Raw genomic sequence first — 18,964 nt, forward strand, 5'->3', positions numbered from 1 at the left:
AATTCTTCAAATTGAGTACATGACTTGGGCCTCTACCCTACTTCATACCTTCAAGGGTGCCATAAATCCTAGGCACCACCTTTCCAATCCTCTCTTGCCTGGTAGTTTCCAGATTGGAGCAACTCCCCTACTTTGGGGGTGCAATTTGGGCAGGCGTGAGTTGAAATTTTGTTAAAATTTGAATGGGCCTCGTCCAAACATACGGAATGGTCTACGCCTTTTATCCCAATCTTCATAACCACTTTTCAGTTTTCACTTGCTTATCTTGTTATTATCCTCCATTTATCCAACTAGACATTATCTAATGAAGATCTGGATCCCATCAAATGGGTCAAATGGGTCCCTCCTAAGAATTTCTCCAAAGCCCAAAATCAGCATGATGAGATAATTTTGTGATGGTGGTTTTTTTTTTTATTTTTTTTATTTTTTTGTGATGGTGGGGGGTTAAATGGTTGGACTAACTCACTCACTATGTTTAAGGTTTTAAAAACTGACCCAGAAATGGAACCATTTTAATTACCTATTTTTGGGTTTAACAGGTTGAACCCATTCATCCACGATGCTTGACCTAAAAACCATTGTCTAGATTGAACATTTTAGTAGTTCGACTGTTTGGGTCAGTGGTCTGCTAACCTAGTCAATGTTACTCTTGGAAAATTCTGGTTAGGTGCAAAATGGAACCATTTAGCCAACTGGTTCCTGGGTCCAACAGTTTCATCATTCAAATCAACAACATTTACGCTTTCAAAACCATGATTTTATCTTTTAGGCTTTGGTTTGACAGAAAATGAAGGGAAATGTAGGAAAACCTGTTTCAAACCAAACACAGCTTTACTGAATAAAACTAGTATATACTAAAATAATATTGGGAAAATTCCCAATTAGTACCCTGTACTTTGGGTCTAGTGTCACTTTGGTCTCCTGAACTTTAAAATGCGACAATTCAATACCCAAACTTTTAAAATGTGACAATCCAATACCTCCCGTTAACTAGCTGATAACCAGCCGTTAAGTGACATTTGAAAAAAAAATCAAATGCCCTTCAAGTGTTATTTAATTTTCTTTACCAACCATCTAAACGTTGACAAAAAATTAAGTCCCAAATCTTCCATTCAAGAAAGTTGGGGTCACGTTTGAGTGGGCATTCTGGTGACTCCAACTTTCTTGAATAAAAGAGGCAAGGATTTGATACTGTTAATTTTTTGTCAATGTTTGGATGGTTGATAAAGAAAATTAGATGACACTTGAAGGGCATTTGTGTCTTTTTCAAATGCCACTTAACGATTGGTTAACAACTAGTTAACAACAACTATTGGATTGTCATGTTTTGAAAGTTTTGGTAATGAATTATCACATTTTAAAGTTTGAGGACCAAAGTGGCATTAGGCCCAAAGTACAGGATACTAAATCAGGAATTTTCCCTAAAATATTTGTGATCACAATAGAAAATCCAAATTCAGCTTTAGCTATTAATGCCATTAAGGAGCTCGCAACCTTCTTAAAAACATATAAAGCAATACGTCATTCAATTCAGCCAGTTCAATTGTTGCCAAATGGACCCTTGTTATCTTATATCACACCTGTTATCTGTTGGGTCCTGAATACATTATATGAGACAATTGTTATGATGAATTTGAATTCCCTCCTTACAAAACTGTCCTCACACCATCCTCACAGCCTCTTGCAGCTATACAATGGGAAGATCTCCCCATGAATAAAAACATATAAGTACTGAGATGTTCTCAATGCACGGTTGCAAAGACTGCAAGAGCATTGTGGGGATGGAATCGAAGTTCTGTTGTGACAAAGGCTAGTTATCAGCTAACTTTCCAGTTTGTTGCTAAAGTGTATCTGCATGCAATTAAATCTAAAAGTAATTTCATTTGGGTTCCAATTGTTGAAGTCCAAAATGAGATCAGATTCAGTCCTTATAAGATCATGCTCACACTTAACACAGTCAATTGCAGCTTTGCATTGGGAATATCTTCGTACTTGTCAGAATTGGACACAAACTGTAGAATCTACGAAGAATGGGGGATTGGAGGCTTAAAATTCGCTAGTTTTCAGATTCCTGCCTGTCAGAATTGGACACAAACTGTAGAATCTACGAAGAATTGGCCACGCTACTCCATTTTCCATTTGTCTCTGTTTTGTCATGAATCACAATCCCAACAGACAAACAGACGTTAAGGCTTAGTTTGTAAAGAGTACAAATACAAATATATACAGTATAAATACATACAAAATAATACAAAATACAAAGTTTTGCACTCTACTTATTTGCATTTGTATTTATACTCCTTTCAAACTGAGCCTAAACATTTCAGTTGATGCGTGGAAAACTCCATTGCTGATTTCCAATGGCTTACAGTTGAATAGAGGGATTTTGTATGATTTTGGTTGTCCTTGATCATAAAAGTACAAAAAATAATAAAAAGAAGCAAAAAATATGAAAAAAAATATCTAGGGCTGCAAACGGATTGAATGGAATCGGATATTGGTAATACCCAAATTTGATTTGTTTATAGACCGAATTCAAACCAGATTGTATCCATTAGATATATATATGATGGATTCAAATCAAATTCAGATTATAGTCTAATATTAAATTGTATAATTAAATTAAATTAAAAATGATCAAAATATCATTTATTATTAGTGAAATGAATTAAAAATAACTTTAATGTTATATTTTATGAACAAAATGACTTTAAAATTACTTGTATTAAACTTGAACATATAACAATTTAGTGAGAATACAATGTTTAGACCAACTATATTGATAGATATAATATGAATTTTCAGTATATATGAGCATATGTATTTAGGCTGCATTTGGCATTCTTTATTTTAAGGACTTATCCCCTTTCTGTGGTTAAAATGCCCCTAAAAATGAATGGCAAAATAAGGAAGAAAGGAGATAAGTCCTTGAAATAAGGAATGCCAAACAATCAAATAGATCTAGATTATATCATATTGGACAAGGAGGATCCATATTTGATCCAATTACAAATTGGATTGAACTTGGATTATAATCGATTTTTAAATTATAATAATAAATTAAACTACAAATGATCAAAATATCATTCATTATTAATAAAATGAATTAAAAATGACTTTAATATTATATTTTATGAACAAAATTAATGAATTGGAAATTAACTTGAACGTATAACGATTTAGTAAAACTACAATGTTTAGACCAACTATATTGATAAATAAAATATGAAATTATGAATTTCAAGTATATATGAGCATATGTATTTAGACCGATGGAATAGAACTGGATTATATGATATTGGAGAGGGAGGATTCATATTTGTTGATCAAATTCAAGTCATCCTTAATAGGATTGAATTCGAATTCTAATTCAGCAATCAGATACCATTTTCAACCCTATATTTATCCATTGATACACGAAAACTCATAAAATAGAAAGAAATTTGATATAAGTACAAGCAGTAGCTAGCACAGGGCACAGCTGGTGAAGTAGGTAGTTAGGGACGCAAGAAACTGGGTTTGATACGTATAATCAACCCGAACCCGACCTGAAGCCAGTCCAGAATCCAACTTTATTGAACCTGACCTGCCCTGTCTCACAAATATATTACCCCTATGCTCAGCAATGGCTATATCTACGAATGTGTAATGTGTAATGCACTATGCCAACGGGCCAGGTTTGGCATGGGTTGACCTGAATCCAAAACCCGATTAAGGATGATTGAGCCTCCGTTCAACATTTAAGGATTTTCAGCTTAGAAACTGTGAAACTGTCTAAAATCTTTAAACAGTTTGAGTTGTCTCATATATTAATTGATTATCCATGTTTTACATAAAAAGAAACATGGATAAATATCTTTAGACAAACAATGCTAATGATAAAGGCAAATTATGGTACACCACAGCTTGCATCTTTATTGTTGTTAACGTAATTGATTAAGATCTTGATTTAACGTGCAACAAATATTAATGAATGCATTGTAGTTCGACTGAATGATAAATTCACAATTAAGAAGTTGTATTTGCTTGAATGCAAATTTGCTCATTTGTCTTTGGAAAATCCTTTTTGAAGTTTGATAAGAAATTTTTGAAAATTGCATTTTGCTTCATGATTTTGGTTTGTTTTGTAGAGAGTATACTTGATTTTATTTTTCTTAAAGCTGATTTGTTTGCTAGAAGAATTGTTGATGATGATAATGTAAGAAATTGAAAACAACGTTGAACCCACCTCCATTCATGCATGTAAAAAATACAAAAACAATTCAAGGAGGGAGAGGGAGATGGGGACTTTTACCTTCCATCGCAACCAATTCCCTTATTCTGCAAAATCAAAACTGAAGAGAGATCTTCTGTTGGCTGCAAGTGGTAAGTTAGGGCTTGTGAAGGATCGCATTGAAGTTCATCTGGGGCGATTTTTGAAGCTATTTCGTTTGCTAAGGCCCTAGGGTTGGAAATCTTTACTAAGTATATTGAGACTCAGAATGCAGTGAATGCTCTTTAGGGAAAGGAACATTTTACACTAAACCTTAAACATATATGACCGCTATATTTTGAATCAATGTAAAATGTTGTTTAAGTTTTATATCGATAAAATCGGTATAGTTTTTTACATCGATTATCAATGTAAAACTGTAAATGTGATGAGGTTTTACATCTATCATTGACATAAAACTACACTTCATCCAAACACACACAAAACTGAACCAGAGTGTAATTTTACGTCGATAATGATTACACTTGTTTACCAAATGCGTACAAAAGCGAACCAATATAAATTTTACATCGGTTCTTGATTTACGTCACATCCAAATACAGCCTTAGGGAAAGGAATGTGCAATTTCTTGGCTTTTTGCTAGTTGGCTTGATAGGGTTTTATCTGTGGTCAAAATGCTGGACAATGTTAGGGGTCCTTTGGTTTGCGGTTAGAATTTGAATCAGAATAGCTTACACCCCCCCCCCCCCCCCCACCCCCCACTATTTATATGGGGATTTAAATAAAATTATCTTTTTTTTTTCTCTTCTTTCTTCTTATTGGTCAACTATGGAAGGCTGGAATCGCCATTCCCTCGAATTGGGGAATGTCATTCCACCAAAAATAGAAATCTAGAAATCAGAATCTCATTCCACACAACCAAACAGCTAGATTCTGATTTCAACTCCATGTTCTAGTTTTGTACATAAATGATAAATCTAAGTCATACAAAAGCTGCTCATGCGTTGGCCCAGAAAGCTAAATATTTTTATTGGTGGAATTATCAACTTAGCCATCTGGAACCTTATATTCGTAATCTTTTGCTTAATTAAAAATATTTCGAATTTTATCATAAAAATAGTCAACCTAGCTAGTTGAAACCCGTTTCGTTACTTGGAATAGGGATCTGAAATGGGAATTAAAATGGCTCATTTGATTCCAAATGTGTTTGGTTGGGTGGAATCGGAATTCTATTCCCATTCCAGGTGGAATGACATTCCCTCTCCCTCTTGAGAGAAATCCCATTCCAATTGATTCTAATTCCTGTCTAGACCAGACTGTGAAAATGTGCCATTCTGATTCCAATTCCAACAGATTTTGATTCCAATTCCAAGCACAACCAAACAGACCCTTATTTCATTGGACTTTATATCATGGATTTCAAAAGCTTATTGGGCTTAATGAGTATCGGCTCCATCCGTATTATAGTTGGGCTAACCCAAAAGCCTAAGAACAACCCTTCAAATGACTCGTGGACAGACACTGATTTGGGCTCTTATAAGGTGTTCATGTGGCACCCACCTTAAAGAGCCAGAAGCCCCTAGAGCTTTAGGCTTCAACCCAGTACCTGTATACGCGTTTCATGCAGTGCGGCGGTGGCTTCTGGCTTTGCTAGGTGGGCCCACATGAACAAACTTGTATTATATACCTGATAAAAAATCTGGAAAGCCCAAAAACACTGCCACAATGAGCGGAGTCTGATAAGAAACATAACAATTAGGGCGGTGTTTGGCATCAATGCCATCAGAAAGTGGTGTTACGTCGGAAAAATCTTCGGTGCGCCAAGAAACACAGGATTGTTTAGTTTCGTTTTTCTAAAAAATGCTAAAAAAACAACCACGACTTGAAATTCGGGAAGGCGTGGTCTGAGAGAATGTCAAATCCTACATTTTCTCGTTTCCATAACCATTGCTGCCAATGGTATCACGATGTGGCAGCAATATGGCATCTGGCGTGGTTTACATTTGAAATGATACGGTGCTTCACAATGCACCATAACATGTGTATCATTGTGTAAAACCCTAACGCCATATTTCCTCTTACAGGGTCCCTTTTCTTTCTCAGCCACTAAGGGTGGACTTGCTGGGTTCCCACCACATAGCTTAGGCCTGCCTAGCTCCTCCATCGATGACTTCACCCTGGAGCTCAGTTGTGAACGTGGAAGCCTCAACGAGAGCTTGGCACTAAACATGAGTGTCTTCCACACTGAGGAGAGGAAAGAGCATATCTTTTTATCTGACATACCTTGATATCTTCTTGAACCAAGCCTTGTCGATGGGCTTCTGATATCTTCTTCAACTAAGCCTTGCCAGCACCGCTCGGGTCAACAATGGCTAGAATTTCCCATGGCTTTTTACAGATTCGTTTTCTTTTTTTTTTTTTTTTGCCATTTTCCTGAAAAAATTTATCCATTTTCTGCATTTTTTTGCCACTATTTCTGCATTTTTTTCATATTTTTCCATGGTAATTTGCATCTTTTTGCTATTAGTTTGTGATTTTTTATAATTTCCTTTCAATTTGCTGTTGTTTCCTTGCCATTTTCCCATAATTGTTTCTATACTGCTATTTTAGCAATGGGGACCATATGATAAATGTGGATGTTTTTGTACCGTTGGATGTAAAAGAATACAAAAACATGTAAAGCATTGGATAATGGGGACCAATTCTGAAAACGATTATAAAACATTGGTATCAAACAAATACCAGCTGCCAACCAGCCAGAGGGCACTTTGCCAATACATGCTTTTGGAATCATCAAAATAATGGTTTTTAAAACAAAAGAAAAAGAAAATTGTAGTATGAAATTTATATGATTTATGGAAGAAGATATTAAATAACTAAAAGAAAACATGTTTTTGAAACCATAAATTCAAAAACATTTTTTGAGTTTCACTTTTAAAAACAAAAAAATATACACGACCAATAACATGTGTTGTTTTGAGAAACGATCTATTTTCAAACCATATGGAAGTTTAGATTTGTTTTTAAAAAAGGCAAGAAAAAACAATTCACGTTGTTGAACATATTTGATTTTTATTTTCTTTTTGTGCTAACATCTCTAAAAGGAACATGACATTTAACTTTGTTAAGAATGCAAACCATTTATTGTAATATCAAGTTCAAGAGTATCAGACGACCAAAATAGGATTAATGAATTGTGCTTTTTGGAAGTTGATGAAGGGTAATTTGGCCCGACCTCATAGCCCAGGGACACGTGTATATGACCTGGCTCAATGTACAGCTCAACCTGACAACACGACCGCAACTCGATGGAAGAGACACGCCGAGTCCAACGCTGGCCACTCGGCGAGTTAAACAACACACCGGGGACTGACGCCTGGCCAGTTTTGACTTCCGCCATGTGTGGAAGGTCCCGAGCTCCCTCTAAGAGGCCCAGAGCTCTCCCTTCCCAAAAAGGATGCACCCTGGCTCATGGTTAAGTGTCCTGAGCACCTCGGGGCAATGTCGTCCTCCCTCCCCCCAGTGCAGGCACCTCGGCACCTCGGTATAGGGACTAACCTACCCTACACAGTTTGGTGCGCGGTAGCTTGGTTGGTTGTGGGGAGCCCTGTCTGACATCCGTACCCACCGAACCCAGTGGCAGGGCTCTGATCCCTCACCAGACGGCATTTTGTTTGCCTCCTCTGGAAGGCATGACACGTCTGTCAAGCCCATACCTGGCAATGGCAGTTTGTGGCGGCAACCTGTGCCTACCACACCTGCCCTGGCAGTAACAGCAAGGGCGATGGCGGTACGCCAGGTATGACCAGACTCCAACATAAAAGAACCCGAACCCACACAGAGAAAAGGTATTGAAGCTTAAGCGCTTTGAGCACTCTTACTCCCTACTCTCTTTGAGATTTCCTTCAGTTCTAACTTAGCCATCAGAGTGTTCCCACTGGGACAACTCCCCGGGAACCCTTCGCTTTTTCCTTCCTCTCAGGTGTCATTCGTTCCAGTCAGAAGCCAGGTCACAACTAGCTAGGAGTGCTCAAATCGTGCAACATCATTTGGCGCCGTCTGTGGGAAACGCTTCGAAAAGCCTCCCTTTAATCTCTGCGAAACTTCCCTCTTTTGCTCACCAGCAACACTGACATCCATGGCTTCTTCTAGCAACTCCGAACGTCGATGCACCCTGGAGGACCAACTCCAACTCCAATGGTGGCACCTGTAACCGTCCCGCTGAACCCACCATTCTCCCTCCGGTGGCCGGCCAAGGCCAACTCGAAGACTTGATGCAGTGCATGTGGACCATGTAGGCCCAAATGCAGCAGTTCCAGTAACTCCAGCTTCACCAGCAGCAAGTGTTGCACCAAGTGTCTCAGTACCAATACCAGCAACAGTTCCCCTCACTCCTTCCTCGATAGCCGGCGGCGCAACCAACCAAGCCTCAGTGCCGCAGTGACCCCCCTTCTCGGCGGGGAGAGACTTCGGCATCAACTCATGGAATGAAGGGAAGACTCCCTACCCCCGCCACGTGGCCAGAAGTCAGGTTGGGGGCTTCCCAATCGATTAGGTCAGTGTCACTCCAGCACTCGCAGCTCAAGCCTCTGCTCGTGGAGAACCGATTCGAGATGCTAGCCGACGACTTGGAGCAAGGTCCTTCTGTCCGTAGTTACCGGCAGCCATCCCTACCTCCCGCTGGGCCCATCGAACTCAGCAATACAGAGGGTAGCAGCACTAACGCCAAGCCGGCCAAGAGGCAGCAAAGACGTTGCCGGGCCCGCTGGACTACCACGGTCCCCAACTTACCCGAGCTCAAGCGCAAAATAGAAATAAGTTCGGGAGAGGTGAGAGCCACCCCACTTCTCTCGGTCCCCTCTCCTCTGTCCCCAAAGACTTCAAGCTCCCACCGTTGGACAAATACGATGGGTCCTTCGACCCCAACGACCACATTGACACCTTCTAGTCCCAGATGCATCTGGCCAGGGCAAGCGAATCTTGCATGTGCGTGGCCTTCTCCACTACGTTCAAAGGGGTGGCCCGCACCTGGTACCGAAACCTCTCTCTGGGCTTGATAAAGAGTTGGGCACGGTTCGTGGAGGTCTTTACCTCCCACTTCGTCACTAGCAAGAGATGCCCAAGGACCCAAGAAAGCCTCCTCAGCATAGTCTAGAGGGAGGGGGAGTCCATCCGGGGCTATATCAAGTAGTTTAATGATGCTTGCCTACAGATACCTGACCTGAACCTTGCAATTCGGCTTACGGTGGCAAAATGAGGTATCACCCACAGAGAGTTTAGATGGCACGTGGTCGTCAACCAGCCCAAAACCATGACCAAGTTCCTTGAGCTCGCAGATCGGTTCATAGGAATAGAGGAGGAGATCAACCAAAAGGGCGAGTACGCCCCCCAAAAAAGAAAGAGGGAACCGGAACTCCCGACTCCTAATAACTACAAGAAGAAGAAGGATCAAGCTCGGGGGGCACAACCAGTCCAGCCTTTCCGAACTCCAGCAACAGAAAGGGTGTTTACGCCCCTCAACACGAAGCGGGCCAAGATCCTCATGGTGATCAAGGACACCCTGTATGTAAAGTGGCCACCTCAGCTCAAGGATGATCCTAGTGTTAGGAACAAGAACTTGTATTGTAGCTTCCATTGAGATCACGGTTATAGCACCGAAAATTGTAATAACCTTTGCGATGAGATAGAAGAGCTCATCCGTCGCAGATACTTGAGAAATTTTGTATAGTGTGGCAATAATAATAATAAAGCAGGTCGGCACGTGGGGCAGAATAAAGAACCCCCTGAGTCTAGCAGACAGGCGGAGCAGCTACAGGGACAGCCTCCAGACGAGAGGCCAGTCCGAGGGACCATCAACGTAATCGTTGGAGGATCAATTGTCATGTGCTGCACCTCGGCGGCAGCTTGGTCATCAGCCCGCGAAACCACCAGAGAGAGTTAAACCCCCCAAAGCGGCCAAGGGTGGAGGAGCCGATCTTCTTCACTGAAGATGACACGCGAGGAGTCCACTACCCCCACAATGACGTGTTCGTCATCAAGATTAAGGTCAACGACTTCAAAGTCAAATGTGTCCTGGTAGATTTAGGCAGCTTGGCAGACATCCTTTTCAAGGCAACCTTCGACCAGCTTCAGATCCTAGCGGGTGACCTGAAGCCCGCAAGCATTCTACTGGTGGGATTCAACGGCGAGGAGGTTAGACCGTTAGGGAAAGTCACTGTGCCGGTGGATGTCGATACTTGGCCCAGTGTGGTAAGGCTCAATCACGAGTTCCTAGTGGTTGCAACCCCCTCTCCATACAACCCGATAGTAGGCCGACCCATCACCCACGTCCTGCGAGCCGTAGTCTCCACCTACCACCTAGCGATGAAGTTCCCTACGGGCTTCGGAGTTGGAGTGGCACGGGGTGATCGACTCGAGTCTTGCAAATGCTACGTAGCCGCCCTCAAAGGAAAGGCCAAGGTAGTTGACGACATCGAACTGGGACGACCCACAGAGCAGCTCACAGAGCGGGCTATGCCTATTGAGGAGATTGTCCCCATCCTGACTTCGGCAGATGATCCAGCTCGGGTATTCCAAATTGGCGCTTCTATCAAGGAGCCCTTGCGGTCTCAACTGGTAAGCTTCTTGCTTGAAAACTTAGACATTTTTGCATGGTCGGCAGCAAAAAAGCCCAGCATAGACCCCGACATTATCACTCACAAACTTAACACTGATCCTTCAGTTAGGCCCGTTAGACAAAAGAAGCGCAACCTAGCCCCAAAACGATGGAGGTCAGTCGGCGAGGAGGTCAAGAAACTCCTTGCAGGCAATTTTATCAGGGAAGTCCATTACCCGAGCTAGGTAGCCAACCCCGTTCTGGTGAAAAAGGCAAACGGTAAGTGGCGCATGTGCGTCGACTACACCGACCTGAACCGAGCTTGCCCAAAAGACTGGTTCCCACTTCCCTGGATTGACCGCCTAGTGGATGCAACCTCGAGGCACGAGTTGTTGAGCTTCTTGGATGCCTATTTGGTCTATAACCAAATAAAAACAGACCCAACAGATGAGGAGAAGACCACCTTCATAACCAAATTTGGCCTGTACTGCTACAAAGTCATGCCTTTCGAGCTAAAGAACGCTGGGGCTACTTTTCAGAGACTTGTAAATAAACTATTTGAGCCACTTGTAGGCACAAAAGTAGAGTGTTATGTAGACGACATGGTTGTCAAGACCCAAGTTTCACATGAATTAATACAAGATTTACACTCAGTCTTTGAAATTCTGCGTAGATTTAATATGAAGTTAAATCCAAATAAGTGCATCTTTGGTGTCACCTCGGGTAAATTCCTAGGGTTCATCGTCAACTGACAAGGCATTGAGGCCAACATGGACAAAATCAAGGCCATCCTAGAAATGAGACTGCCCCAAAAATTAAAAGATACGAGATACCCGGAGATAGAAAAGTTAGCGTATGCACTGGTTATAGCAGCTCAAAGGCTTTGCCCGTACTTCCAAGCTTACACTGTCGTTGTCCTTACCAATAAACCTCTGAGGCAAGTTTTGCTCAAGCCTGAGGTCTTGAGAAGGTTGACAAATTGGGCCATTGAGCTTAGCGAGTACGAGCTCCAGTATAAGCCGCGAACCGCTATCAAGGCCCAAGCCTTGGCAGATTTCGTTGCAGAATGCACCTTTAGCTCCGAAGTCCCCAGGCTGGTAGAACACGAGGCCCCCTGTACGGGAGAGCTCAGAGTTCCTAGACCAGTTGAACTCGAGCACCGTGAAGTAGCAACCAGTGCGACATCTCTCCTAGTTAGGCCAAGCCCGAACTGGGATAAAGAACCATGGATCCTTCACGTAGATGGCTCATCAAATCGGCAGGGCAACGGAGCTAGGATCGTCCTGTACAGACCAAGCGGTGTGAAATTGGAGTACGCGCTATGTTTTGAATTCATGGCATCCAACAACGAAGCAGAATACGAGGCGCTGCTAGCCGGGCTGGCCCTTGCAAAGGAAGTGAAAACCAAGCACATCGTCGTCTGCAGTGACTCCCAACTCGTGGTAAATGAAGTCCTGGGTGAGTACGAAGCTCGCGAACCAACTATGGTAGCATACTTAGCCAAAGTGAGAGACTCTGCTCAACTACCAGTCACATTTCATCCAACAAATCCCGAGATCAGAGAATGTTGAGGTCGATGCCCTGTTACGGTTAGCCAACATGGGGGACAACACCATGAGGACTGTGTATATAGAAAACTTACCTCGGCCTAGCATTCTCAGGGGGGCAGAGGAGGTCGCTCTCGTCATTCAAGCAGAGCCGAGCTTAGCTAGATTGATCCACTCACGAGCTTTCTGCTACGTGGGGCCCTCCCCGCAGATCCTAATGCCGCCAGGAGGGTAGAGCGCCAGATAACCAAATACGTCGTGATAGATGAACAGCAGTACCGAAGATCCTACACACTCCCCTACCTGCACTACCTGTGACCCTCGGAAGCTGAGTTCGTCCTCCGCGACACTCATGAAGGCCTGTGCAGTGGACACTTGGGGGACAGGGCCCTCACTCAGAAAACACTACGACAAGGGTATCACTGGCCAACCATGAAAGCAAATGCGACTGAACTTGTCAAAAAATGCGACAAGTGTCAGAAGCACACTAACATCCAATACCGGTCTGTCGCTGATCTAAAATACCTCACTAGACCATGGCCATTTGCACAATGGCAGATCGACCTACTCGGGCCATTCCTGCCAGCAACAGGGCAAAGAAGGTTCGTAGTGGTGGCAGTGGACTATTTCACAAAGTGAGTCGAAGCCGAACCTCTCACGATGATCACAACTCGGAACGTGCAGAACTTCTTTTGGAAGAACATAGTGAGTCGCTTCGGATTACCTTGGGTACTGATCTCTGATAATGGTAAGCAGTTCGAGGACATCAAGTTCCAGAACTGGTGCTGAGACATGGGAATTTAGCAGAACTTCACCTCAGTGGCGCACCCTCAAGCGAATGACCAAACGGAAGTTACGAACAGGGCCATCATTCAAGGACTTAAAGCGCACCTGGACCAAGCTAAGGGACTTTGGACGGATGAGCTGCCCAGTGTACTTTGGGCCTACCATAACACGGAAAGAACTGCCATGGGAGAAACTCCCTTTAACCTTACAAACGGTACCAAAGGAGTCATCCCAACTAAGATTGAAGTCCCCTCGCTAAGATCGAAGGCATACGAAGACAGAGCAAACGAAGACGAGCTATGTACCAACCTTGACCTGCTAGACTTAGTGAGGGACCTCGCATAGATTAAGACCATGGCCTATCAACAAAGGATAGCTCGGTACTATAACGCCAAGGTAAAAAAGCAAACTCTCCGCATTGGTGACTTGGTTCTCTGCAAGGTTATGGTGCCTGAGCCCGGCATTGGCAAGCTCGGTCCAAACTGGGAAGGGCCCTACCGAGTAAAGCGAGTACTCGGGGAAGGAACATACGAACTCGAAACCCTAGAAGGGAAACAAGTACCTCAGGCGTGGAATATCGTCAACCTAAGACTATATTACCCATGAACCACTGAATGAACCGCAAGCCCCTCCCTTCTAGCCTTAGGGCCAATCCGTCGAACTAAGTGACAACCTTGGCAGCATGAGGTCCAGTCACCCCCCCTCAGTAGGGGCAAACTCTTGGAAAATAGTTAGAGTGACCACGTGCCACTCCCTCCAGCCTAAGTGTCTCGAGCACCTTGAGGCAGCATTGTCCTCCCTCCCCCAAGTGCAGGCACCTCGACACCTCGGTATAGGGACAAACCTGCTACAGATAGTCCAGTGTGCGGTAGCTTGGTAGGCTGTGGAGAGCCCTGTCTGACATCCGTACCCACCGAACCCAGTGGCAGGGCTCTGATCCCTCGCCAGGCGTGTTCCGCCTACCAGGTGTCGCTCTGTTTGCCTCCTCTAGAAGGCATGACACGTCTGTCAAGCCCGTACCTGGCAATGGAAGTTTGTGGCGGCAACCTGTGCCTACCACACCTGCCTTGGCAGTAACGGAAAGGGCGATGGCGGTATGCCAGGTATGACCAGACTCCAACATAAAAGAACACGAACCCACACAGAGAAAAGGTATTGAAGCTTAAGCACTTTGAGCACTCTTACTCTCTACTCTCTTTGAGATTTCTTTCAGTTCTAACTTAGCCATCGGAGTGTTCTCACCAGGACAACTCCCCGGGAACCCTTCACTTTTTCCTTACTCTCAGGTGTCGTTCGTTCCAGTCAGAAGCCAGGTCACAGCTAGCTAGGAGTGCCCAAATCGTGTAGCATCAGAAGTAAAATGTTATCATGAATAAAAGGAGATGAATATGTAAAATGAGTCATATGCCCATCAATTCAGATACATTCAAAAGTTAGGCCACTCATTTTATCCCTTAATATAGGTTTGGGATAGTGAGAAAATTATAATTTCAACTTAGAATCCAAATGAGTTGTCAAGGAATGCGACTCTGATTAGACGGAGGAACACCTCTAGTTTTAGAATTTATACGATTAGAATCATTCAAATTCAAAACCAGTAAAATATTTGTTACCATATTAGTGATCTCTTGACTCCATTTGAAATAACACCCATTCCAATTTGCAAACATTCCCTTTAATTTGGAAACAACCTGTGGAGTATTGCCATGTGAAGCATTGGATAATGGGGACCAATGCTGAAATCGGTTATAGAGCACTCGTACCGATTTTCAAGAAAAAAATCCCATGCTTCCAAGACCTGTTTTTCACAAAAAAATGCTTCTGCCATGTAGGCAGTGAGCAAAACTATGTTGTTTGGTAAGGTGATTTTTGTCACCGTCTTTCATGTATATACTGATAGGTAAGCACCACATAGAATACACATCAGTCAATCCTTGGGGGAAATAGTTCACCGATGCATGAAACACCAACATGTTAAGACCAAAAACCCACCCTATTTTCCTTTTCCTATTTCTTACTAGTTGGTAATCAATCGAACTCTTGTACTATCTGTTTCAAGGTTTTAAATTTTGATTTTTTTTTTTATTTCAAATCCTTGGTCCATATTGAAAAATTTCAAAATTTTAGAACCAAGGATAATTCACTAATTTTTTAGTATTTCTAGTATGTATATATATATATATATATATATAATCAATTTGGCAGACTAAATATTCGATGATATAAATCCGGTTGAAAAAATTATGGTGAAAAATTTTGCTAACTATTTTCTAGTGATAATTTTTTATCCTTTCACAATGAAGGTCCATAAAAATTTTTATGGTGAAAAATCTTATCAACAATTAAGGTGGTCATCAATGTTTTTGCTTTGATTTGTTTTTTAAATCGCTACATCAACAAAAAAAACAAAAGTATGTTTTTGAACTTTTTGTTTTCAAATGCAACAAATAAGTTGGTTTTGTTTCGAAAAACAATACTTTTGTTTTTGCACCCATCCTCTAAACCCATAAACCTCCAAACCCTAGTGTAGATGGAATTCAACTAAGTCTTCAATACAAGCTACAAGAGACCTTACCAGCCAGCCAGAGGGCACTTTGCCAATACATGCTTTTGTAACCATCAAAATAATGGTTTGCATGTTTTTGGTAGGGCTGTTCATAAGAAGACCCAACCCGACCAAACTGACCAATCCGGACCGACCCAACCCGAGTCGGTCGAGTTTTCTTCAACACCGATCGGTTTCGGGCTATAAAAAATCATAAACCTACTTAGTTCCTACTTAACTAATTTGTCTCTATCATAGTTACAACCTACTTAACTAAGTTGTCTCTCAAACTCTGCTCCCTCCACAACTGGATCCATGAATGGGCCACAAAACATTAAGGAGATGCTGGTTTCCTTTGGGAATGTAGAGCCAGAAATGAACACTTGAACAACAACTAAGTCAACACTAAGTAGAGCCAAAACCGACCCAAGCCGACTTAAAACGATTAGGTCGGTTTTGCTTAACATAGGGTCGGTTTCGGTTTTAATTTCAGGTAACCCGACCAGGTCGGGTAGGTTGGAAAAACATCAGTAAACCGACCCAACCCGACTCATGGACAACCCTAGCTTTTGGAATCATCAAAATAATGGTTTTTAAAACAAAAAAAATAATTGTAGTGTGAAATTTATATGATTTATGGAACAAGATAGTAAATAACCAAAAGAAACATGTTTTTAAAAGAAGAAGATCAAGGTCGAACCTGACAAAGCTTCGCAACAAGAAATAAGATCAGGGCCAATCCCACCAGAGCTCTACAACACAAACTGTCCATTGATTACAGTTATGACCCAAAGATAATAAAATAACATTTTAGTACTTAAATTATATATAAAATCATAGACTAAATATTGGCTAAAAAAATCCACCTGATAAAATGTATGGTTGACAATTTTGTTGACTATTTTCTAGGAATTTTTTTATACTTTCTTCGTGAATGTCCATACAAATTTTTACAGTGAAAGATCTTATCAACGATTAAGGTGGTTTCAATGTTTTTGTTTTGCTTTTTAGATTGCTACATCAACAAAAAAAAAACTAAAATGTTTTTAAACTTTTTGTTTTCAAATGCAAAAAACAGAAGTTATTTTCCCGGCTTAGGGAAGTCATCTCAAGGAAGAGGTTGATACCATTATGTTATCAAAGTTGATTGATCCCAATTGGTTGATACCACTTTGAGACAAGCCGAGCTGAATACTTGGTTATTCGAGCTTAGTTCATAGAAATAGTGTTAGGCTCGAACTCAAGCTTGACTGCAAGCCAAGATTTTTCTAAAAAATAAAAATTATACATATAAATAATTTTTATATGTGAGACCTTGCTCTTCATTCCTTCAACCATTTCTTTTGTTGTCTCCAGCTCTGTGTCCATCCATTCATTCATCTCATCTATTCGATTTGTCATTTCTTTTTGTTTAAATTGGAATCCTATGCCACAAAATTAATTGAAACAAAATTTAACTAAGCATGGCTCAAATGTTTAACTTATTGGGATTCTCCACCAATGCAAATTTCTTGACATGCATCATCTTTCTTGGGTGTTACAAATGGGATAGAAAAAAAAAACTAAATAGATTGAAAAGTGGGAAAGGAGCAATCTTTGTAGGCTCGACTCTCATCTTCCTATTTATTAGCTCAAGGTAGGAATCAGTCAAGGGTCGAACTCAAGCTTGACTACAAGCCAAGATTTTTTTAAAAAATAAAAATTATACATATAAATAATTTTTATATGTGAGACCGTGTTCTTCATTCCTTCAACCATTTCTTTTGTTGTCTCCAGCTCTATGTTCATCCGTTCACTCATCTCATCTATTTGATTTGTCATTTCTTTCTATTTAAAAAATGATCCAATGCCACAAAATTAATTGAAACAAAATTTAACTAAGCATGACTCAAATGTTTAACTTAGTGGGATTCTCCACCACTGCAGAGGTGAGCAATGTTGAAACTTCTTGACATGCATCATCATTCTTGGGTGTGTCAAATGGGACATAAAAAAACTAAATGGGTTGAAAAGTGGGAAAGAAGTGATCTTCTTAGGCTCAACTCTCATCTTCCTATTTATTGGCTCAAGGTAGGAATCAGTCAAGGCTCGAACTCAAACCGACCAACCCGATCCGATCCAACCCGATTTGGTCGGTTTTTCTTTAGCACCGGTCAGTTTTAGGTTACCAAAAAACATAAACCGATGGTTTGGTTCGGTTTCAATTTTCATGTGTGAAAACTGAAACCGAACCAACCCGAACCGACTTAGATATATATTATACATATAATATATCTAATATATTTTAGTTTTAATATATATTTCATATATATACATATATATATATATATTTCATATATATATAAATATATATATATATATATATATATATATATATATATTTCAGCTTTATTTCAGAAATATACATATTATATATAAAATTTCTGATATATAAAATATCAGTTTTAATTTCTAGGCATCCAGCCTTTGCTTTCTTAGACTTGAATCCTTTAATTTTCACACCAAGAGAATCATTCACAAAACTGACCCAAATTGACCCAAACCGATTCAAACCGACCAAGTTGGTTTTACTTAGTACTGGGTTGGTTTCGATTTCATTTCTTGGTAAACCGACCAGGTCGGGTAGGTTGGAAAAACGGCAGTAAACCGACCCCACCCGACCCATGAACAACCCTAGGAATCAGTCAAGGCTCAAACTCAACCTTGACTGCAAGCCAAAATTTTTCTAAAAAGTATATGTAAGACCTTGTTCTTTGTTCCTTCAACCATTTCTTTTGTTGTCTCCAGCTTTATGTCCATCCGTTCACTCATCTCATCTATTCAATTTGTCATCTCATCTATTCAATTAGTTGAAACAAAATTTAACTAAGCATTGTTCAAATGTTTACCTCAGCGCGATTCTCCACCAATGCGGGGGTGAGCGATGTTGAAATTTCTTGACATACATCATCTTTCTTGGGTGTGTCAAATGGGATAGAAAAAAAAAACTAAACGGGTTGAAAAGTGGGAAAGAAGCGATCTTTGTAGGCTTGAATCCCATCTTCCTATTTATTGGCTCAAGGTAGGAATCAGCCAAGGCTCGAATTTAAGCTTGACTGCAAGCCAAGATTTTTCTAAAAAATATATGTAAGACCTTGTTCTTCGTTCCTTCAACCATTTCTTTTGTTGTCTCCAGCTATGTCCATCCGTTCACTCATCTTATCTACTCAATTTGTCGTTTCCTTAAGTTTAAATAGGGATTCTATGCCACAAATCTAATTGAAACAAAATTTAACTAA

At 41.0% G+C, this 18,964-nt stretch overlaps 1 long non-coding RNA gene across 1 annotated transcript; it reads right to left on the reverse strand.

The window, feature by feature from the left end:
* Positions 1-1,861: 1,861 nt before the first annotated feature.
* On the reverse strand, positions 1,862-18,744 carry LOC148866973 (uncharacterized). Its single transcript, XR_016109173.1, has 3 exons — positions 18,575-18,744; positions 16,387-16,450; positions 1,862-2,145 (listed from the first exon to the last, which is right to left on the reverse strand). It is a non-coding gene; the product is annotated as an uncharacterized LOC148866973 (long non-coding RNA).
* Positions 18,745-18,964: the final 220 nt, after the last annotated feature.

The sequence above is a fragment of the Nelumbo lutea genome, chromosome 3, assembly GCF_056320005.1.
Source record: "Nelumbo lutea isolate HS-2025 chromosome 3, American lotus-T2T, whole genome shotgun sequence".
Taxonomy (NCBI): Eukaryota; Viridiplantae; Streptophyta; class Magnoliopsida; order Proteales; family Nelumbonaceae; genus Nelumbo; species Nelumbo lutea.